At 34.5% G+C, this 24,416-nt stretch overlaps 1 pseudogene; it reads right to left on the reverse strand.

Moving 5' to 3' along the window:
* Positions 1–4,554: 4,554 nt before the first annotated feature.
* LOC149205352 (3-ketoacyl-CoA thiolase 2, peroxisomal-like) lies at positions 4,555–13,265 on the reverse strand (annotated as a pseudogene).
* Positions 13,266–24,416: the final 11,151 nt, after the last annotated feature.

Here is a 24,416-nt window from a genome sequence, read left to right on the forward strand (position 1 = left end):
ACGTTATTTAACTTATTCATTTGCATATGAACTATTTTGTATGAAATTGTATGAATCTTGTTGCAAATGTGTTGTTGGTTTAACCCATCACTTTGGATTCTGGAGTATTCTTCTTTCTATATTGTGATGTCATTACGCTTGTGTGTTCCTTTCAGGCTATGCACTATTACATGCTTATAAGGGACACACTTCCTTTTCCCCTCCGTCTGTTAGAATCCCCATTCATCTCACTTGACTCAATGCAAGTTCACACACTTACTTCTGACAAAGATATCACACTTACCTTAAGTCAAGGCATTGCTTTACTACCCACTTTTGGGACTCCTACTCCAAACGATATGAGGTCTATTTGGGAATTCTTACCAGGGAGATCCCCTGACATGTTGGCGAGTCTAGCACTATAACACTAAGCCAACCTAAAATGTCAGGTAGCTAATACCTTAAGGTCACATGAAAACCCAAGTGACCAAGGGAAAAGAAAATTTCCTCAGCCAAAAGCTTAAATCCTCATACCTAATTCCATTGTTCTAAAGTTAATCTTTACAAAAAGCTTGTCCCTCAAAAAATGTTGACAAACATTCCTCCCAGAGCTTGTCATCATCAAGCAAAGACTTAACATCATCATATTCAATGGATCTCTTGATTTTCATCTTGAAGCTTCCTTATGGTATTCTTAGAGTACCCCGCATGCCCCTGAATGTGCCCTCCTTTTCCCTGCCCTTAGCCATGATTGTCTTCTCCTTGTCTTGGCCACTGATTTCTTGTTGGTCTTCAGATTCATGTACGATATCATTGTTGAGCCACCGGGAATCAGGAGCACACAAGATCCTATCACAGGGAACGTAAAACTAGTGGTCTTTCTCTCTGAATGAGTGAATGTAAAATATATTATCGAAGGTCTCTCATCAGGGTTTATGCTCTTTCTTGGTGGGGTGGGGATAATTTTTTTGGACTTAGCCCTGGACAAACATAGAGTGAGGAATGTCAAGGTATATTTTGTGGCTAGGAGAGTTTCTTATTTGGTAATCATTTATTTCATGAGTATGCTATTCATTTGCATCAAAATTATATTTTATTTGCGTTAATCAGGATTTTGAATAATAGATATAGATGTTCTAGGTCCATTGCTATTTTAGTAGAACATCTGTACTATTATTTTGATTTTATGTCCCAGACTATGAAACCTCTTCATCCCTCAACTTGTTTTTAGTCATTGGTTGTCCTTCCTCTATTATGTAGGTTTTATTATGATACTGGGGAATTATAATAATTGAGAAGAGTTGGCCCCAATAGATATTCTCTAAGTTTCTATAACTGTGTTCAAAGTTTTCTTTTCTGTGTGAAGCCCCACCCACCAGATACATATGTGCTTGTATGTTCTGGATTAGATTTCCTCCTTCAGAAGGTTTCTTCATCTATGTAAACTCCAAACTAAAAGATAGATACTGTTATTTTGATTTATTTTGATTTTTTTCAACCTGAAGAAACTGACTGTATTTTATTGATATGCAAAAGGTAGTTACATTTCCATATATAGGTGTCTCTTAACATTAATTGTACATCCCTCTCTTGAGAAGTTTTCTTCAATATCCTTCTCTATAACAAAAGTAGAGAGACCAGTCACATAAAGGGTATTTCTAGGATTCTCTGCTTCATCATTTCCCCTTCGTTGCCTGATAGAACTATGAGATTTGGATCTTGACTGAATCCTACGAGGTGAAGGTGATGGAGAATACCTCCTCTGGGGCAAGTCTGCCATGTTTCAAATCCTTGCACGAATCAAATATTTTCTAGAACAAATGCACCCTCTACACTCAAATTGCCAACGATATTCAAAGAGTTGGCAATGAAAACTGCCTGCACTTTCATTGTACATCATAATGTGTCTATTGTGAAGTATTGTTCTTCTGGATACATATGTCTTATTCTTTATAGATCAATTTTTCAAAAAAAAAAAAAGAACTCCCAAAAATGAAAATAGGTCCGTGACTTTGACCAAAAATAAACAAAAATGTTACTGACCGACTTTAGTCATTCTATCCTTCAGAATAATGTGTATCCTATTGATCCAAAAGAGCCATGACGATAGCAAGGAAAAATCACTCAAATTTTGTAGCAGTTAGAGTAGATCAATTCAGAGCCTTAGCCTTATCCCAACAGGTAACACCACTAACCTTCGATAATTGTCTGTTAATTTCAACTAATTGATTAAATATTCTATCTCCAACAATGTTTAGATTCATCCTAATGCCATTGTACAAGTAAATATTACCATACCTCTGTCATCTTCAGCCACTGCTACTCCACCAGTTGCCAGCTACTCCACTAGTTACCTGGATTTCCTCTGGAGATCCATAATTCTTTATTCAATGGTTGGAGATCCATAATTATTTATTCAATGCACATGTCAAAGAAAAATCTAGTATGTATTTTGTGAAGTTACAATCCTGATGTCAGATTTTGTAAGTTTAGGTAAATGGTTGGAGACCCATAATTCTGAAATTAGCTACAAAGTCTCTGTAATTTTCAAGTTTAAACTTCATATCATCATATCTATGAGTTACAAATTTTGAGGTCCTTCAAGTGTATCACTTTATCAATTGATGAGATTTCTCAGCTGAACCAGGTTTATATGTAATTTTTTTTCTAAATCGTGTTATAATTTAAAGCATGCACCGATAACATACTGATTGTGCATATCATATTCAAATACAATGGCAATGACATTATGATTTTTTACTCATAGTGATGCCATCTAGATCAAACGGATATTTTGTTTGAGGCCTAGATTTCCCACCTATTAATCCTTTCTTCCAAATCCATGTAATTACTGTTATGTGAAATTTCATTTATTACTTCAATTGTTTTGGCATGTTTGAAGTCTAAAAACTATTTTTTTGGGTAAATATTACCCAACATTTTATTATTTCTAAAAATTTAATCATATATCAATAATTTCTCACTTGATTTCAACACGGAACATTCAAAACTAATATACCGAGCACATATCAAGCCTACCATTGTCAACTATTCATCTTGGAATCACCATCATATTCCATGGTGATTTCCTACTCTCTGCAATGATCATTTTCTATTTTTTTGTTTGAAATAAAGAAAGCCATTCTACTTTAGGATTGAGGTTTATTGGTTGGAGATTGTTGTTCTAACTAACTTATATAGGAAATTTTAGTGATTTTCACCATGTATTATGATTTTTGTCTAATATAATAATAAATTCATCCTGTGAATTGGGTATTTCTCAAGTGGTTACGAAGAAATTGTTATTCACCTCAACCATTTTCAATCCTTGTGACGTGTTCACTCTTTGTGAGCCAGTGGTTGAGTGGTTTATTCAGACTCTTTATGATCCATGAGGATTATCCATTTCTTTTTCATTGGCTAGAGGATGGGTGGCTTGAGGGTGGGGTTCTAAGTTACATGTAAAAAAAAATAAACATCTCATTTTGCATAGCTTACTACTAGAACATGTCTTGTGCTAGTCTTCGATGAGATGCAATTTCAAATTAATATGCTATTCTCTTGTTTTTTCATGTAGGTAGAATTTCTTTCTCCCTTGGAAAAAAAAATCCAATAATTTTATATTGATAATAAGATTACGTCCATATATGCCAATAGGAATTCCTAAAGGCCAAGTAGCCTAAAAAAATATTTTTCTGGAAGAGTCCAAATCTATAGAAGCTTAAAATAATTTATAGTCATATCATTTGTCAAGTGACCACCCTCTGAAAAGGATACATTTATTCTCCTGTTATCTATATAGACCCGTTGTCCACAATCCAAAAATTTAATCATTTACCTTGCTCTATTTATATAATTTACATCCCTGTTATAGTCAAAATGGTCATATAGAACTATCGAAAACATTGATAAGATCATTTGTCATATTTGAGAAAAAAACATAGAGAGAGTAACAAGATTATTTAGTGACAAGTGTCTTGAAGAAATTCGGTTTGTTTTCCTTCCTTCGAAGTTGTGACTTTCAATGAGGCTTGGTCCATTTCCAAGCTGACTTGGACAATCTACCTGCTTCTTGATTCCTATTCCTGATCAAAGGAAACATAAAAATAGAAGGTAAGTTGTATGTTTTGAAAAAGAGGTTGTAAGTGGTAGCTCAAAAGTTTAGAGGCTCTTTTGAGCCAATTTATGATTGGCTTTGAGTCCCCATACACATGAAGGTAGGAAATATTGTATTCTCGAGCTAAGCTGATTTTTTTTTAGAGACTAAGTCTGCATAGTTGTTTGAGGTAGGATTGATACAAGTTGAAAAGGATATGGTTTTCATGTGTAAAAGTATAAAAGTAAAGAACAACCTTTTAAGTGTTGCACTTATGCATTTGGATTGATACCAACAATGTTATAGTTGGAAATGAACTTTTGCACTAGTGGTATTTTAGTTCAAGACATTTTTTAGAAGGTGGAGGCAATAGAGGTGGGAAACAAGTGGTTCATGAAGATGAGGATTTGCACTCATCCATTAAGAATATTTGTGGTTATAACGAAACTTCATGCATTGATCAACTTGTTTTCTATTGTTCATTGTGCACCCTTTTGCATGGCCACTACCCTCTTCATCAACAATACAACACCAACTCTATCACTTAGTTGGCTTGAATTTACTTCGTGATATTGAAATAGAACATAGACATAATTGAAACAGATTGAATACTCAACCTCTAGTGCCTTACAATGGAAGAAATATATCATGCTATAACTTTTTTGATAAAATCAACAACATAGAAAACATGCTTAGCATGCAATTGGGAAAGAAATCTATACCAATAGTGGTGCCTCCCCCCTTCTTAAATGAATGTTAGAGTTTCCCTAAATCATAAAGAGAAGCATTAGGATGAAATCCATTGTCAACATATATCGTCAGAGGCTTCTCATCTCCAGTTTTAGGATCAACAATACTCAACACAAAAACAAGAAACACATTAAGTACCATTGTGGTAACTCTCCAACAACTCCAACTTTGGAAATTAAAGAACATAGGGTGTTTTGTACCTTTTCTTCAACTGGGATGATCTCATATTTTAACTTCACTGCAGCTATTGCTACTATTGTGCACCTATGAGATTCAATTTGAAAAACAATTCTAAGAGTTAATATTCAACTCCCATTCCTTACCTTAGTTGATTAATTCATACGAACTGCACCAACATTGAATTCACTCAAATCAAAAGCTTAAAATAACATCCATATAAAAATTCTTGACCTTGGTATTGATGTGAAACTCCATAGTGCTCAGCTACATTTTCTAAGATGATACCCATGGGAAAAAGACAATCTTGTGCTTTTCTGAAAAATTCAATCTATTGAAAGGGGTAGCAAAATCCATAAATTCCTTTCAGGCAAATCTTTAATGAAGTACTTATATATTTATCTTTGTACAATAGTAAGCTATATTAAAGAAATAGAAGAGTATGGGAAAAAACATCCAATTGAAACTATTGGAAAAATGAAAAGCCTTATGTTTACAACATCATTAAATTTTATTGATGCCTACCTTTGAATTGACAAAACCTTCCCATGCCATAGGATTGATATACATTGACTCCACTCCTACATCGGCACTTGAAGAAAACAAATTGAAATCATAAACTGATCTAAATTCAAACTTGCTATGATAATCTAGTGATTACCCCATTACTATTGTAGTTGTATCCCTTATTAATGTTGTTGTGCCCCTATTGTCCCCATATTGTTATTATTGTGCCCCATAGAATCCCTCTATTGTTATTTTTGTGCCTTTATATTATTATTGTTAGCTCGACTGGGTTATATTGTGACTCCTTAGACTCCTATATATAGAAAGGAGGTTTTGTCATTTGAATCATCAAGGAATCATTCATTTGTGTAATTTAAAGGAGGTTGCCCCCTCGAAGAGGCTGAATTCTAAGGCATTGATCTATCTCTTCTATCCTTTTGTGAGTTGGTTTCATAACATTTGGTATCAGAGCTTTTGGATTCTAGGGTTTCGCTACTCCAAATAGGTCATCATGGTATTTTTTCTATAACCTTTTTTTGCGACGTTTCAGAAGCGAAAAAAACCCATTTGGGATGAAATCGCACTGAACCTTGTGTCCGAATTTCAGAGCCTTTCACGCTACATTTGCGAGATATGATCTGAGGAAGTTGGTCTTTTTGTAGACTCCTGAATGATAATGTTAGGTCCCTATAATACCAGTGATTACCCCATTACTATTGTACTTGTATCCCTTCTTAATATTGTTGTGCCCCTATTGTTCCCATATTGTTATTACTGTGCCCCATAGAATCCCTCTATTGTTATTTTTGCGCCTTTATATTATTATTGTTAGGTCGGCTGGGTTATATTGTGACTCCTTAAACTCCTATATATAGAAAGGAGGTTTTGTCATTTAAATCATCAAGGAATCATTCATTTGTGTAATGTAAAGGAGGTTTCCCCCTCAAAGAGGCTGAATTCTAAGGCGTTGATCTATCTCTTCTATCTTTTTGTGAGCTGGTTTCATAACATTTGGTATCAGAGCTTTTGGATTCTAGGGTTTCGCTACTCCAAATAGGTCATCGTGGTATTTTCGCTATAACATTTTTTTGTGACTTTTCAGAAGCGAAAAAAGAACCCATTTGAGACAAAATCATACTAAACCTCGGGTCCAAATTTCAGAGCCTTTCGCATTATATTTGTGGAGATATGATATGAGGAAGTTGTTCTTTTTTCAGACTCCTGAATTACATTCCAAACAGGTGACCTGGGGAAAATTGTCATAACTTTCTCTCTGAGCATCGGATTGAAATTTCATAAGAAGGTACAGGAAGAGGACGGACTTTAGTTTCTTGTGTTTATTTTTCAAAGCCAAAGGTCAAAACAAGGACATGTGGCACGTTGTACAAGTTTGCTCTATTGAACTAGTCTATAATTAGCTCACTGTGGGAGATTTGGCATAACTCTTCCTTGGAGAATCCAATTTCGATCAAACTGGTGGCATTGGAAAGAGGACATAGAGGGGTACCACAGGTCGCAATTTAAAAATTGGATGATCTGAAATTACAGAGATACATCAGAGGCAATATCGAGCTGCTACAAAGTGAAAAAGGGTGTGTAGATATTTTTAAATTCTTGCTTAAGCTTGGTTTGAATGATTATTTTGAAGGAATTCAAAGGGCATAGTAGAGCATTATTATTGGTAACTGATGCCCTAGGGAAAGAAAATTAAAACACCTAGTAAGCAACCTAAAATCTCTAGCATGACTCATGAAGAAGAGGAAGAAATGCTACATGATATATCAAAATTACAAGACCAAGTGCAACAAATGTCACTCTCACAAAAGCTAACAGAAGCTAAGATAAATGGCGTGGAAGCTAAGATGAATGGCATGGAAGCTAAGCTGGAAAATTTGAAGATAGATTTGAACACAAATTTGAAGACGGGCATGGCAGATTTGAAGACAGATTTGACAAATTTTCTACAAGAAATACTTACTAATGGTGAAAGGGTAGTAAAGGAAACTCATGATGCGAACAAAAGAAATGTTAATCTTGATTTCATAGAATCTAATGTTGGATTGAAGACCTACCATATTCCAAAAATCAATATGAGGAAGTTTGATGGCAAGGATCCTGCAACATGGATATTATATATGGAGCAATTTTTCAATTTCAATAATGTGCAAAACACACAAAAGGTACGTATTGAAACTTTATAATTGGAACCAAAACAGTTTGTATGGTATCAATGGATTTGCTCTCGTAAACAAATTATCACTTGGGCAATTTTTATGGAAGAATTGACAACACATTATGAGGATACAAAAAGAAACACTTTTTTTAGCCAATTGATAAGTCTCAAACAAAAGGGTTCAATAATGGAGTACATTGAGGAGTTCCAAAAATTGATCATAAGGGTAAAAAATATTCCAGAGGAGCATAGGATTGATGTGTTCATAGGGAATTTAAAGGATAATATCCAACATGATGTTCGCCTTTGGGAACCTGATTCATTAGAGAAGGCATTCAGGTTAGCAAGAAAAATGGAAAGCAAAATTATGCAACCAGGAAGCATACCACTCACAACTATAAAGATGGAAGTGTTGTTGCCCGTAGTCTTCCACAACCTATAAGGTTGACACCACAACAATTGGAAGAAAAAAGAGCAAAAGGGCTTTGTTACAGTTGTGATAGAAAATACACTAAAGGTCATAAGTGTGCGGAGAAGAAATTATTCTACATAGATTGTGAAGAGGAAGAAGAAAAGGAGCAAGAAAGGTCAAAAGAAGAGGATATACTCCAGGAACAAAGCCTAGATAAAGAAGAAATGAAGCTGACCATATCTTGTAATGCATTGGCTAGAATTACCACTCCTCAAACCATCAAGATAGAAGGACAAATCAAGAAGAAAAAGGGAATAGTGTTGATTGATTAAGGAAGTACACACAATTTTATTCATTGTAAGGTAGAAAAATAATTGAATTGCTTCCTATATCTAGCACCAGAGTGTCAAGTGATGGTTGCAAATGGAGGAACAATAAATTTCTCTGGAAAGTGCCATAATATCAAGCTATCCATGGGAGAATATGTATTGACTAGCCCAATGCTTTCCATTCCAATGAGAGGTGTTGATGTTGTACTAGGAGTCCAATGGCTACAATCCTTGGGTACAATAGCTTTTAATTTTCAAGAACTTTTCATGAAATTTTCTGTGGAAGGAAAGGAAGTTGAAGTAAGGGGTATTGTAGGGAAATCGGGAAAGATAATCAGCTCTAACGGTATGACAAAGCTTCTAAAAAAGGAACAAAGAGGTGTACTTGCACAATTATGTTCGCTAGATGTTTCCACTTCGAAATCATCTATTTCTCCAGATCTCCAAAAAGTCTTGGACAATCATTCCAAGGTATTTGAGACTCCCAAAGGTCTCCCACCTATTCATGATCATGATCTTGCTATTCATCTGATTCCAGGAAGTGTTCCTCTAAACACCAGGCCGTATAGATATCCCTATGCCTAAAAGAGTGAAATTGAACGTATGGTTGCAGAAATTCTAGAGGCTGGTATAATTCAACCTAGTCAAATTTCTTTCTCTGCTCCATTAGTATTGGTGCACAAGAAGGATGGATCATGGCGCATGTGTCCGGATTATAGGGAACTCAACAAGCTCACTATTAAAGATAAGTTTCCCATTCCTGTCATTGATGAATTACTGGATGAATTGCATGGATCAATTTACTTCACCAAGTTGGATCTTCATTCAAGATATCATCAAATCAGAATGAATAATGAAGACATTCCGAAAAAAACATTTAGAACTCATGAGGGTCATTATGAATTTTTGGTCATGCCTTTTGGACTTACCAATGCACCTTCTACATTTCAAGGTTTGATTAATTCCATTTTCAAACCCTTCCTTAGAAAATTTGTGTTAGTATTTTTTGATGATATACTAATCTACAACACGTCTTGGAAGTATCATGTTGAACATGTTGACAGGGTGCTACAACTATTGGAGGAGAAACAATTATATGCAAAAAGATCCAAATGTTTCTTTGGAGTATAAGAGGTGGAATATCTGGGTCATATTGTATCTCATGAAGGAGTTAAGGTAGACCTTAGCAAAATTAAAGCCATTAAGGAATGGAAAATTCCCACATCTATAAAGCATCTGCGAGGATTTCTCGGGTTGACAGGGTATTATCGCAAGTTTGTTAAGAATTATGGGAGAATAGGAGCACCTCTAACAACATTATTGAAGAAAGATGCATTTTCATGGACTCCAGAAGCAACAAAGGCCTTTGAACATCTTAAAGAGGCAATGTGCCAAGCACTAGTCTTAGCTACACCGGACTTCACAAAAACCTTTATTGTGGAATGTGATGCTTCAGGAAATGGAATTGGTGCTGTTTTAATGCAAGATGAAAGACCCATTGCTTTTGAAAATCGTCCAATCAAGGGAAACTTTTTACACAAAGCTATTTATGAGAAGGAAATGTTGGCAATACTACATGCACTTAAGAAATGGCGACCCTACCTAATGGGAAGACACTTCAAGGTAAAAACAGATCATGATAGCCTTAAATACTTTTTAGAACAAAGATTATCCTCTGAAGAGCAAAAAAAGTGGGTCACAAAGATGTTGGGTTATGACTTTGAAATCATCTACAAAAAAAGGGAAGCAAAATGTGGTGGCAGATGCACCCTCAAGAAAGGATGAGGATGTGGAAGCATTGTTGTGCACCATTTCTATTATCCAACTAGATTGGATAAACGAAGCAAGGGAGGAATGGAAGAACGATGAAGAAGTGTGGGCACTTATTCGAAAGTTACAACAAGATTCCAGTACATTTGATACATTTAGCTGGAAAAATGATTTGTTATGGTACAAATATTGCTTATACCTCTGTAAGAATTACCAACTCAAGCAAAATATTCTTATGGAATTGCACACTTCTCCCTTAGGAGGGCACTCAGGATTTTTAAAAACTTACCACAGGGTTAAGAAGGAATTTTTTTGGGATGGCCTTAAATCAGATATTCAAAAGTTTGTGGCAGAATGTTTGGTTTGCCAACAAAATAAAGTTGAAACAATTAAGACCTCGGGTCTATTACAACCTTTATCCATTCCAAGCCAATGTTGGGAGGAGGTTTCAATGGATTTTATCACAGGTTTACCCGTGTATGAGGGAAAAAGTGTCTTCATGGTGGTAGTTGACAGACTTACCAAGTATGCACACTTTTGTGCATTATCACATCCATTTAAAGCCAGTATAGTTTCTACTGCATTTATGGAAACAATTCAAAAGCTACATGGAAACCCAAAGATTATTGTAAGTGACAGAGATCCCATTTTCACTAGAAATTTTTGGACATAATTATTTTCTTGTCTCAGTACTTAGTTAGCTCATAGCTCATCTTATTATCCTCAATCTGATGGGAAAACTGAGATAGTAAACAAATGTTTGGAAGGATATCTTCGTTGCTTTGTATCTGATAAACAGACACAATGGGTCAAATGGTCACCTCTGGTTGAATAGTGGTATAACACGTCCTTCCATACAACAACAAAAATGACCCCATTTATGGCACTTTATGGATATCTGCCACCATCCATCACATCATATTTAAAAGAAAATTCTAAGGTTCAAGCAGTGGAACATCACATCAAGCATCAACAACAAGCCCTCCAACTCTTAAAGGATAACCTCATGTTGGTGCAAAATAGAATGAAACAACAGGCAGATCAACATAGCAGTGAAATAAGTTTTGATATAGGTGATTGGGTATTCCTACGGCTACAACCATATAAAAAAATGTCCCTCAAGCAAGCTAAGAAGGATAAGAAATTATCACCAAATTATTATGGTCCGTACAAGGTGTTGCAAAATATTGGTACTATGACATACAAATTGGAGCTTCCTGCAGCTTCTCGAGTGCACCTAGTTTTCCATGTTTCATGTTTAAAGAAGGTTATAGGTGACAAGCTCCTAGTTCAAACAATATTGCCAGAACTTGATGAGGAAGGAAAAATTATATTGGAACCAGAAGCAGTCATAGAAACAAGAACTCGACAGCTACGAAATCGATTAATTTCGGAGTATCTCATCAAGTGGAAGAACTTATCCGCTGAAGATTCCACATGGGAGGATGAGAATTTTATACATAAGTATCTAGAACTACTCAAGCATTGAGGACAACATGTTTTTGAAGGAGAGGGGCATGTTAGGTCCCTATAATACTAGTGATTACCCCATTACTATTGTAGTTGTATCCCTTATTAATATTTTTATGCCCCTATTGTCCCCATATTGTTATTACTTTGCCCCATAGAATCCCTCTATTGTTATTTTGTGCCTTTATATTATTATTGTTAGGTTGGCTGGGTTATAATGTGACTCCTTAGACTCCTATATATAGAAATGAGCTTTTGTCATTTGAATCATCAAGGAATCATTCATTTGTGTAATGTAAAGGAGGTTGCCCCCTCGAAGAGGCTGAATTCTAAGGCGTTGATCTATCTCTTCTATCTTTTTGTGAGTTGGTTTCTTAACAATACCCATGGGAAAAAGACAATCTTTTGCTTTTCTGAAAAATTCAATCTATTGCAAGGGGTAGCAAAATCCATCAATGCCTTTCAGACAAATCTTTAATGAAGTACTTATATATTTATCTTTGTACAATAGTAAGCTATATTAAAGAAATAGAAGAGTATGGACAAGAACATCCAGTTGAAACTATTGGCAAAATGAAAAGCCTTATGTTTACAACATCATTAAATTTTATTGATGCCTACCTTTGAATTGACAAAACCTTCCCACGCCATAGGATTGATATACATTGACTCCACTCCTACATCGACGCTTGAAGAAAACAAATTGAAATCATAAACTTATCTAAATTCAAACTTGCTTTGATAATCTAGTGGTAGAAAATAGATATTGACAGACCAATGTCATAAAACCCAACTTTAATTGCAGCTACAACATATAAAATTTCTTGTCAACCTAAAGAGCATTGTCTATTGACTATCTTGATAGTTACAGTCTCCAGAGAGATGACATGGTAAGAAGCATGCAGTTTTCACAAAAAATTAGGCATCCAATAAGAAAATAATTCATTTGACACATGAAATGGTAGGATATACACCTGGAAATCGAACATAAAAACAAGCCATCCTACACTCACTGGCACGTTGAGAGCCAGGTGCAAGAATAGTACCCCCTAGAATATCACCAACTTCAACTGGATTAAGTCCAGTCTTGTTAATCAATGCTTGCAGGAAGATAGAGAACATTCAGAGACATATTTGTGCACTCATGGTTCATGGGCCATAATGGTTGTGGGGGGGGGGGGGGGGGGGGTTGACACTACATAGAAAAGTCATCAATCAATTTATTAGTGTAACTACTAATCCATACCTTCAAAACAAGAGCAAGAAAGTCATCGACAAGAGTATCCTTAAATCCTCCACATTTAGCCTTGCAAATAGGGGTATGATAAGATTTGCAAAAGTGACAATCAGATAGAGAAAAACTAGGTGCTGATCAACTAATCAACAAGAATTAAGAAAAATCTGAACTCAATCAACCACATATGATAAAATGAAAATAATTGGAAGAGATTTCCAGAAAAACCATCAATTAAGCTAGAAAAAAATGTAAACTTATGCAACGATGAAAACATCATCACCAAACTCAACAACTCTTTCATAGGCAACACTGTCTCCAATAGAACATACTAAATCTTGGTCAAAAGAAAATAATGATAGGTACATATATTATCGCTAGGATATCCATGTGTTAAATCTACTCAACAAAACCTTGACTCTATTCTAATGTAAAGAAGATAAAATACATTTTTAATAATATATTTATGGAAAAACCAAATTAAAAACTGCCTAAAACAAGGGTACAAATAATCTAGTTAAGGTGATTCAATTGTTAGGAGTCACCTTAACTCTAGAATGATAATCTATAGCTAGTGGTTTTTGGCACATGGTATTATGCCAATTATATTTGGATGGAAAGACAACTATAAATAGGCTTATCAGTCTCCATTGTAATGTGCGAAAGGTTGAGCAAGTGTGAGCTCCCCGACCATGCGTTGTAAGGGGCCAAGGGTTAAGAAAGTGTGGGCTCCATGCCCATTGTAAGAGGCCAAGGGTTTACCATCTTGGCCAAGATTTCATGGAATTCCGTTAGGTGGGTTATCCCCAGAGTTGGGGTTTTCCTAAGGTATTTCTTGGGGTTGTTAGCGTGTGTGATTGCTTTTTGTATTGTGTTGTTGTTAGTGTGTGTGATTGCTTCTATATTGTGTTGATGATTATGTATATTTACCTTGCCTTTTATTCATGACATTAATTAAGTTGAATTTGGCGCAAGCATCCATTAACCCCCATACAATAGAACCTCAAGAATTCTGAATCCATCAACACATTCGAACATATAACATCAAATTTCTCATTTGAAAACAAAATCAACTACCACAACCATTGCATAGAAAGTTATGAACAATAGTTTTCACTCAAAAACTCCACAAAACACAACACTCACAACCCCTACCCAAAACCCACGCAGACTAAATTAAAAGAATAAAACAAAAATAGGAAGGCTAATATGTAAGTAGAGAGTAGATTTCACTATATTTTTTTTATTTCAAAGAATTATTGGTTAGTATTCATTTGTATGGGTTACTTTAACTTTCTTTCTAGTGTTACAATTCCCTTTAGGCTTTGACACAATAGACAACCGTGTGGGTTGGGTATGCCCAGTCTTCAGGGCGCATAGAGAGTTGAGTTTCTTTCCTTTAAGTCAACTCCTTTCCAGTAATTTTGTGGAATTATTTTTGGTGGTGCCAAACATGGTCCATTAGACCATAATCATAGACAATCCTAAAAATTAACTGTAACAATTAATAATTCCAAAAAAAACTATAGCCTCAAATTGCACCCAATAACCAAAATAAAAATGAAAAGGAGAAGAAGGATATAGTTCCATTTTGAAAAAAACAAAACATCTTGTATGAAGTTAAGTTCTACTGTAATTTTTAGAACCTATGTGGCAAAACCCATCAAAGTTCAAATAACAATAATATTGTAATTAAATTTAAAAACAAAGAAACCTCTTCATATTTTGGTTGTGAATACAATGGCTTGCAACCTTGGCTCTCATCCATCATCACTGAAGAGTCTGGCCTTGATGTTTACTACATCCCCCCAACTCTCTTAGATAGTTGAACTTCCAAAACCTTGGTCTGCATTTAAATTGTTCCGTCTATTATTATTATTCAGGTTGTTATCTGTGACATTTCTCGCCTGATGTGTGATTTTCCATATGTTAATTTTTTGTCATTATCCTATAGGAGCTTCAATAGAATTTTCCATTTAAACTCAATGTTCTTAAAAACCTTAACTTCATGATGCCAATCCTCTCTATTCAACTCCATTCTTTGTTGATCCCATACATTCTCTGACTATTTTCTCCACCCTTTATAACCTTAAGTCACCTCACATGATACAACCTCTTCCTAGGGGCTATATCATGGAAGTGATACCACCATGTCCTGGTGAGCTAACAAGTTTGAAGGAATTGTACATTTAACATGACTATGGGTGCTAGTATTCCCATACATCCACATGTTTTTCATGTTCTATTAATTTCTTCCAACATGGAGGGGTCTGAATTCTCACTTAAATTTTCTTTAGCCCCAAATGATCTCCTTAGTTACCTATCTGGTTCCTTGTTTTTTAAACCATATTGTTACATAGGAATACCTTATTACAAAAATCTTTGCAACAAGACACCTAATTTACTCCAAGATATATTGAATACTCCTATCTTTGATACCCCATTTATTTGAAACCTCATTACTCGAGGGTAGAGTCTCTTTTAATATTGGGTGTATCATTGCTTATTTAGTATTTATGTTAGTCCTTGAATTGGAGCCTCAAATTTGACTTTTGTTTGATATGCCAATGGAGAAAGCAAAAATGATATTATCTTTGTGATTCATTATTACCCCATCATTCCCAGATCTGCCTGCTTGGACCCTAGTTTCCCCATCAATATTTAATATAAACCAACTCTCAAGAGGTACCTCTCTAGGAAAAGGGTTTAGTTTGGTGGAAAATTGTATCAAGTTTTGGATGTATGTCTATATGTCCTCTTGTTTTGACTATTTTGAATTTTCTTTTCTTTGTTGATATACCTTGCTATTTTTATTTGTGTACCTTGTTTTTACTTTATTTATACTATGTTTGATTTTCACACAATTAGGAAGATATGTGAAACTACAAAATATGATTGAATGGAAATATAATCTTCTTCACATTCTATGGATTATTACTTATGTTTTGGTATTCCTGTTCTAGAATTTGGTAATAATTATTTTCTTGTCCCTTTGAAGAGGCAAAGTTCTAATGTGCATATGCTAAGCCTCTAAACTTACGGAATTCATAATCTATGTACTTGAAGAGGAAAATAAAAGTGTAGCAATTATGTGTGTACTTATATCATTGTTTCATAGTTCCATGCATTACGCAAAATCTACAAATAGCTGGTTTCTCCTTAGACAAGAAATCCCCTGATTTTTCCTTCTTGAGTAGTCCATCATGAACAACTTTGTAAAACAATACTACATTGTGTCACATGTTTATTTTTTAGTTTAACTCTTAGTTTCATTGTGAGTAGACATTATTGGGCCCCTCATCAAGTTTTCTAGTCACTTCCTTTCACAATATCTTCTCAAAATATATAAAAATTGTTTAGAGACTATATCAACATCTAGATCATATTATATTGGTTGCTTGTAGAATATTCATAATTACGCTTCTATTTGTATCAAAAATAGCCCTCTGTTTTTCATTCATTTTAGCTATTCGATAGATATCTGAAGGAGAGTAAATTTTTTGAACTCTTAATGGTTGAAAAACCATTAACAATTTGTGTGCATCAACAATTTGATTTCAAATTTACTGATAAAATTGTGATTATTGAAACACTGAATTTTTGAGATATGCAGATCCCTTGAAATTCTAATGCTCATTTCATGGAATAGTTGCTACATGAGTTTGATAACTGTTTAACTATATTAACTTGGATTGTATTTTGTCCTATGTGAGTTACAATGCTTTTTTCTTACTATTTTTTACCTTCAATAAATGAACATCCTTCCATATAAGTTTGGTGATTACAGGCTCTGCTCTAGTCCATTGTTGAGAAACTAGTTTTTATTTACATTTTGGCTTGGTTGATGATTTTTTAGAATCACGACTGCTGGAAGCTGAGACTGTGCCATGGATCTGTCTCAGCTTCTAGTGGAAATTAGACAAGGAGTGTTTGGATTGGACTAAAGGAGATTAACATGAAGTAAATAGTTAATGAAAAAGATGATAAGAAAACATATCAATTCTATTTATATATTCTAAGGATTTCTTCCAGTAATGATTCTAAAAATTGGTAACGACTCAGAATCCATCTTTAAAATTATACAGTTTGCGGTCTTACACAGTTCAAAGGTGTTTGTGATGTGCTTTCTTGGGTTCGTCATGGCTACAAGTACACCAATATTTTAACTCCTAACAATTGCAAGATTCTCAGTGGGTAATATTCCTCTTTATCTTCGATACTCATTACATGTTGTAGGATGTTCATTTGTGGGGGGGGGACGTTCTATCACATTTACACATAATTACATTAGTGCCTAGCAGAGGGTTCTATCAAGACCTTTATTTCGTATTAAAATTGGTTTACCTATAAAATACCACATCCTAAAATATTCTAACCATTTGAACACGACCCACTAGTTGCTTGAGAATGTAGATGGATTGGAAAAGTCCAATTAGACACTTGAGCTATGTCACGAGGTCAAAACCAAGGGGTAGGATGGGTGCATCCCCATAAGGTGGCTTTGGATTTCTGGCAAGGACAGTGATATTTTTTTGTTTTCCTTTAGCCTTTACCAACCATGTTAGGATATGATACTTAGGTTCCTTCGCTTCAAGCATTCCTGGATGAAATGGACAAATTCCTTGCAATGGCCGTTTCTTCATCTACCATCACCTTTACCAATGTGTTAGCACCAAATTTCTATGAAATCTTGATCTTGTTTAATTGATTGGGGTATCATTGAGGGACATGTAGAACTACAATCCCCTTTTTTTCTAGCAAGAGTCTCAAAAAATCCTTGAAGTGGTCTCATCTATGCACTATTTTACGAAATACATTAGTTACTGCACTACACATATTTTAGATGTCTTCTACTTTTATTTTCAAAGTAGGCTAGGAAACGAGAGGTAGTCAGTAATATTTTTCCTCCACCCAAAAAAATGATAGTTGTGTTGCCTACACAATTCATTATGGTTGGTGGTGGAAACTATTCCTCTTTGCTTTAACGAGAGATCCCCAATTTAACATGACTAAGGTGCTAGTATTCCCATACATCCATGTGTCACACATTATCTTATTTTCTTCCAACATGGAGTGGTATGAATTCTCACTTAAATTTTATTTAGTCCCAAATGATATCTTCAGTTTCCTATCTAATTCCTCATCTTATTGAACCATCTTCTTACATAGGAGAACCTTATTACAGGAATATTTGCAACAAGACACCTAATTTCATTCAAGAGATCTTGAATACTCCAATCTTTGATACCCCATTTATCTAAAACCTAATTACTAGAGGGGAGAGTCTCTTTCAATTTTGAGTGTATCATTGCCTTATTTGACACTAAGTTAGTCCCTGAATTGGAGCCTCAAAATCAGCTATTGTTTGATATTTTGATGGAGAAAAAAAACCGTCCCTGAATTGGAGCCTCAAAATCAGCTATTGTTTGATATTTTGATGGAGAAAAAAACCGATACTATCTTTGTGATTCATTACTACCCCATCATTCTAAAATATTCCTGCTTAGATCTTAATTGTCCCATCAATGTTTAGTATGAACCCATTGGTAAGAGTCAAGACACATTTTGAGCTTGAAATTAAGGTTATATGAAGCTAAGCTACATAAGCTAATGCAGGAGCATCCGGACTTAGCCAACAATGTGAAAGTTTGTTCACATGTTGTGGCTAAACAAGTTGAATTTCATTGACCTGATTGGTCAAAAGTCAGTTTTACTAAGAGGGTTGGATCTCTCAAGAAATGAGTTGTATTTCATTATTGTAATAGTTAGAAATTGTCTTATTTTAGGTTCAAAGATAAGTTGTTAGCATAGGTGTGTGGTAGAGCTAGGAATTAGAGATTTACTGTTAGATTGATTAAAAATAGAGATTGAGTTGTTAAGCACAGTTAGAGTAATCTTCGATTGAACAAAGGAAGAAAAAATGTAATATAGAGAGAGACAGAGGGACCGAAAGAGAGAGGATTGAGTGGAACAAGAGAAAGAATTAGTGTGTGTGGATTCTGTTGAAACAGAGGTCTTTTTATATGTTGTAATCGGGCCAAGGCCGAGACTCTGTAACTCTTTTATATTGATAAATTGATGCCGTGTGTGATCATACATCTAGCCTGTAGAAATTCCCATTTTTCTTTCGTTCTTTGTATTCGGGGTAGAGTTGATTATCCCTTTGCTTGTTTATGTTTCATGGTATAAATCACCGGATTAATAGAAGACAGAGGCTTTTTATATAAATAAAATTGGTTGATGCTACTTTAAATCCCAGTCGTTGGATCACTGATATCGGATCGATGAAGTTATTTGACATGGTTTTGGTCCTGCAGACGAAAATCCAAGTTACACTAAGAATTAGCGCAAAACACTTAGTGGATCCGAAATCTGGATTTGAAATGTTATACACGAAAATTTTGTAACTTGTCGGGTCCATGAACCATTATCTATCACATCACGAGTTTGTTTAAGAGGAAGGCAGATCCCAAGTCTTCACGAGTTGCGATTAGTGATTCCCAAAACATCACATCGCAATATTGGAGTGGCGTATGGTAAAGGCCCCACCCTTTGAAACATTGTGACATGTGACTGTTGACATATCACATCAGACATTTGAGTGGGGGAGATAAGGCCTTAAGTTGGGGAAAGCAGCAATTGTTGATAAGCGATCGAAGTGATAAATCGCATCAGGACTTTAACAAAGGGAAGCTCTGGATCAAGATCCTTGCAAATTGTGACTTGCGATGCTGCGATTTAATCTGGACCGTCGATTCAGTTAGATCGTGATCTCCGGTGAATCGCGAACATTTCTGTTTATAAAGCGCAATTGAATTTTTTTGGTCTTTTTCCAAAGGCATTCCGGTTAAAAAGGAAAAGGCCAGATTGTTAACACGAGGTGAACCACGGGGTGATTATTGAGATTCTTGAAACCATTGTTTCTGCCTGCATCATAAGCCTTTTGCAGTGAAACATAAAATTTGGTAGATACTTTAAATTATGGTTAAGTTTCCCTGAGATAGACTTGGACTCTTGGGGTCACCTCTAGAGCAAGAGTTAAGCTTAGAAGGCAAATATGATCATGAGTTGAATACAATAATTTTCGCTCCTCTGTTGAAATCTCATGTTTACATATGTGGGTTCTGAGTGCCCACTCTCTAAGGGAACTGATATATTTTTATTTGGAAACATGCCACATGATTCTTTTACCTTCATTGACCATCACTGACATGCATTGAAACATTCTACATATTACAAAGTAAAAAATGTGTTTTTGAGACATACTATGTACATATATTTTCTCCTTCAGTGATTAGAAATTTAGCAGCTACATCTATTAATGCTCTTTTTGTTTTCCTTTTTTTTGTATGATAGGTTTAGAAATTTTGTTGTATTATAGGTTTGTTGTATGAGAGTGGGTTCCAAGTGCCCACTCTATAAGAAAATTGATGTATTTTTATTTTGCAACACGCCACATGATTCTTTTTCATGCATTGAACATCACAGGTGCCCATTGAAACATTGTACATACTCCAAAGTAAAAAATGTGTTATTGAGACATACCATGTACATATTTTGTCTCCTTCAATGATTAGAAATTTAGAAACTGCATCTGTTAATGCTCTTTTTGTTTTCCTTCTCAATGTATGATAGGTTTGGTGTTATTTTATGTTATTTTGTTTCTTTTTTTGTTAGTGAATGTAAATAATAAGCTCTATCATTCAATAATGAAGGATACATGATGTAAATATATGATTTTAGCTGAGCATATTTAGTATCCATAAATAAGTTTCGCACAAACAAGAGCATCGAAAAAATTGACTATACAACACAACTTCTTGATGGGTGGCATTTTGGGATGACAATAACAATAATTGGAAGCCTTTATATTGAACTAAGATTTCCATTAATACTGTTTTTTATTTATTTTTATTTTTATTTTTTATATATGATGTGCATAAAATGTTTATTGCATTAATGGTTTGAATACTGTAACTTACAATGCTTATTGCCTTCCCAAGTTAGTTGATCATAAGTCCCCTCACATATTGACATGAGATTAGAATGTTGCAAACTAAAGGAAGGGGAACATCGTTTCTTTTTTTTGAATGCTTCTAGTTAGTGATAGGAATTTCACTCGTTGACTTATGGAATCCATTCTTAGCTAAGCTGCTATGACTAGGGAATCTAATCCATCAAAATTTACTCAGAGATAGAACTTGCCCCATCCGCATGAAATATCTCCTTTTGGAGGCTATCAACCTATGAGGGGAAACATGTGATGAGTTGGATTTGAATCTAGATGGGGAGGATTACATCTCCTTTTAGACACCCAAGCTAGAAATTGATGGCATGGGGAACATAATTTGATTTCCATATAATTAGAAATGGTAAATGACAAGTTTTGTATTTCTAATTTGTGTTTTGCAATAATTTTTTCTCTAGTAACTTTGAATTTAATGGCAATTTTGTGATTAAATATTAGAGTTGTGTTGTTAAATAATGCAAGCTTTCTGGTGCTTAGTTATGCTATGGGTAGATGTTAATATTATACATTGATATTATGCTCATATGCTATGCTTTTGTACATTTTTCATCAATGATTATTTGTTCTTTGAACTTTTTTGGATGATTTGTAGTTAGACTCAAGTTTGCAATATATTGAGGTGTTATCTAACTTTACTCATCATCAGATACTCTTCAATTATTTTTTCATCTGTATGAGCTTTATAGGTCAACATGCAAAATTGCCGATGTAATTTTTTTTTTCTTGTACAAAACTCTAGTCAATATGATAAAGATGCCTATTTTAACTAGAATGACACTAGATTTATTTGATAGATTTACATTCTTTGACTCTTATCTGCAAAATATTTTCCTCCCACTATGCCATAGTCTAACAACTAAATAGTAAGAATATGATGTGCTAATCACGATCATTCAACCTATAGAACTTTGTAAAACCCCAAAATATTACAAAAATTGATGTACGAACTATTCCCTTCCACATTCCCCTCAGCCCTCCTATTGGTGTTCCTTTGCACCTCTTGGTGCACTTGCTAGTTGTCATTGAGAGGTTGAGAGTTATTTCCTTGCATCCATGCAATTTCATCTTTGGATACTCATGCTTGGCATGGATTTGAAATTGTTTTAATGCCCTTTGGATATTTTGTTGGTGTAACAAATATTGGCCAAACTTTGTACTTAAAATTTTAACATCTGTATAGTGGTTACATTTCAGAATCATTGTTATTGATCATTGTATTTTGACATATTGAATTAATTAATAATGAGAAGCACTCCCAATTAGTTTTCTAGGCCCCATAGCTAGTAGGATTCAAGCATGTAGCTCATTATTCATAATTGCATCATATATACTCACTGTTTTTTACTTTTTGGCATGAAAATAAGTGTTTTAGAGGAAAATTTTTATGTTGTCACAACAAATTTACATAATTCACAAGGTGAGAAATCAATCTTTGGTGTAATTGTAGATTTTAGGTTTGATAATTATAGGTCATTTATGGCTATAAATGTCTTCAAAGTTTTACTTCTAATTGAGTATTCAACTGAACATATTGAGTATCTTATACATAACTATTTTTCCCTCCACCCACTTTTCATAATTTCCATAACCATTAGAGGTTTGATGCTATTTTTCTTGTTTGGTAAAATATTTGTTGAGACATTACAACGTTTTATAATTTATTGAAAGTTATAGAATTTACAATTTATAAAGTTTCAAGGTGTAATTTTTTAAAGTCTAATTCTTTAAAGGGTGCTAGCCCAATGGATGAGCACCTACTTTACAAGCAGGATGTTGGTGGTTCGATTCTATCGTACCCTGATAATCATATAGAATGGTGACAATCAGTTTTTGGTTACGGAGGCTCTTTGGACCATCACCAATGAGTTAATGGTGACATTTTTTGGCCCTCACCAAAACATGGAAAGGTGATGGTCAATGAATGCCACCATATATATGCATCAATAGTGACGACCATGAAAGGTCCATCACCATAAATTTCTATTGTTCATATGAAATGATGACAGACACTATTGGTCATTATAATCATTATTCATGATGAACCTTGAATGTCACCAAAACACCTATACTTTTGGAAATGTGGCCTTCTGTGATGTTCAATTTTGGGTGAAAAAGGTTCTTCTTATCGTCACCAATGAGTTTATGGTGATATTTTTTGACCCTCACCAAAATATGAAATAATGACAATCAACGAATGTCGCCATATATATGCATCAATAGTGACGACCATGAAAAGTCTATCACAATAAATTGTTGTTGTTCATATGAAATGGTGACGGTCTCTATCTATCGTTATAATCATTTTCGTGGTAGACTTTGAATGTCACCACAACACTTATACTTTTGGTGATGTCACCATTGGTGACGAAAGCTAAGTTCCTTTACCATTGCTCACATGAAATGGTGGCGGTCATCGTCGATCACTATAAATCATTATTGGTGATGAACCTTGAATGTCATAATCATTGTATTTGGACATCTTGAATTAATTAATAACGAGAATCACCACCAATTAGTTTCCAAGGCCCCATAGCTAGTAAGATTTAAGCATGTAGCTCATTATTCATCATTGCATCATATATACTCACTATTTTTAACTTTTTGGTATGCAAATAAGTGTTTTAGAGGAAAATTTATATGTTGTCACAACAAATTTACATAATTCACAAGTTGAGAAATCAATCTTTGCTGTAATTGTATATTTTAGGTTTGATAATTATAGGTCATTTATGGCTATAAATTTCTTCAAAGTTTCACTTCTAATTGAGTATTCAACTAAACATATTGAGTATCTTATATGTAACTATTTTTCCCTCCACCAATTTTTCATAACTTCCATAACCATTAGAGCTTTGATGCTATTTTTCTTTTTTGGTAAAAGATTTGGTAAGGCATTACAAAGTTTTATAATTTATTGAAAGTTGTAGAATTTAAAATTTATAAAGTTTCAAGGTGTAATTTTTTAAAGTCTAATTCTTTAAAGGGTTCTAGCTCAATGGAAGAGAACCTACTTTACAAGCAGGAAGTTGGTGGTTCGATTCCATCGTACCCTGATATTCATATGGAATGGTGACGATCATTTTTTGGGGATAGAGGCTCTTTTGGCCATCATCGATGAGCTAATGGTGACATTTTTCGACCCTGACCAAAATATGAAAAGGTGATGGTCAATGAACGCCACCATATATATGCATCAATACTGATGACCATGAAAGGTCCATCACCATAAATTGCTATTGTTCATATGAAATGATGACAATCACTATTTGTCATTATAATCATTATTCGTGATGAACCTTGAATGTCACCAAAACACTTATACTTTTGGAAATGTGGCCTTTTGTGATGTTCAATTTTGGGTGAAAAAGGTTCTTCTGACCATCACCAATGAGTTTGTGGTGACATTTTTTGACCCTCACCAAAATATGAAATAGTGACAATCGATGAATGTTGCCATATATATGCATCAATAGTGACGGCCATGAACAGT

The sequence above is a fragment of the Pinus tabuliformis genome, chromosome 1_2 (assembly GCF_031772625.1).
Source record: "Pinus tabuliformis cultivar Carrire ecotype Pingquan chromosome 1_2, CPIR1, whole genome shotgun sequence".
Taxonomy (NCBI): domain Eukaryota; kingdom Viridiplantae; phylum Streptophyta; class Pinopsida; order Pinales; family Pinaceae; genus Pinus; species Pinus tabuliformis.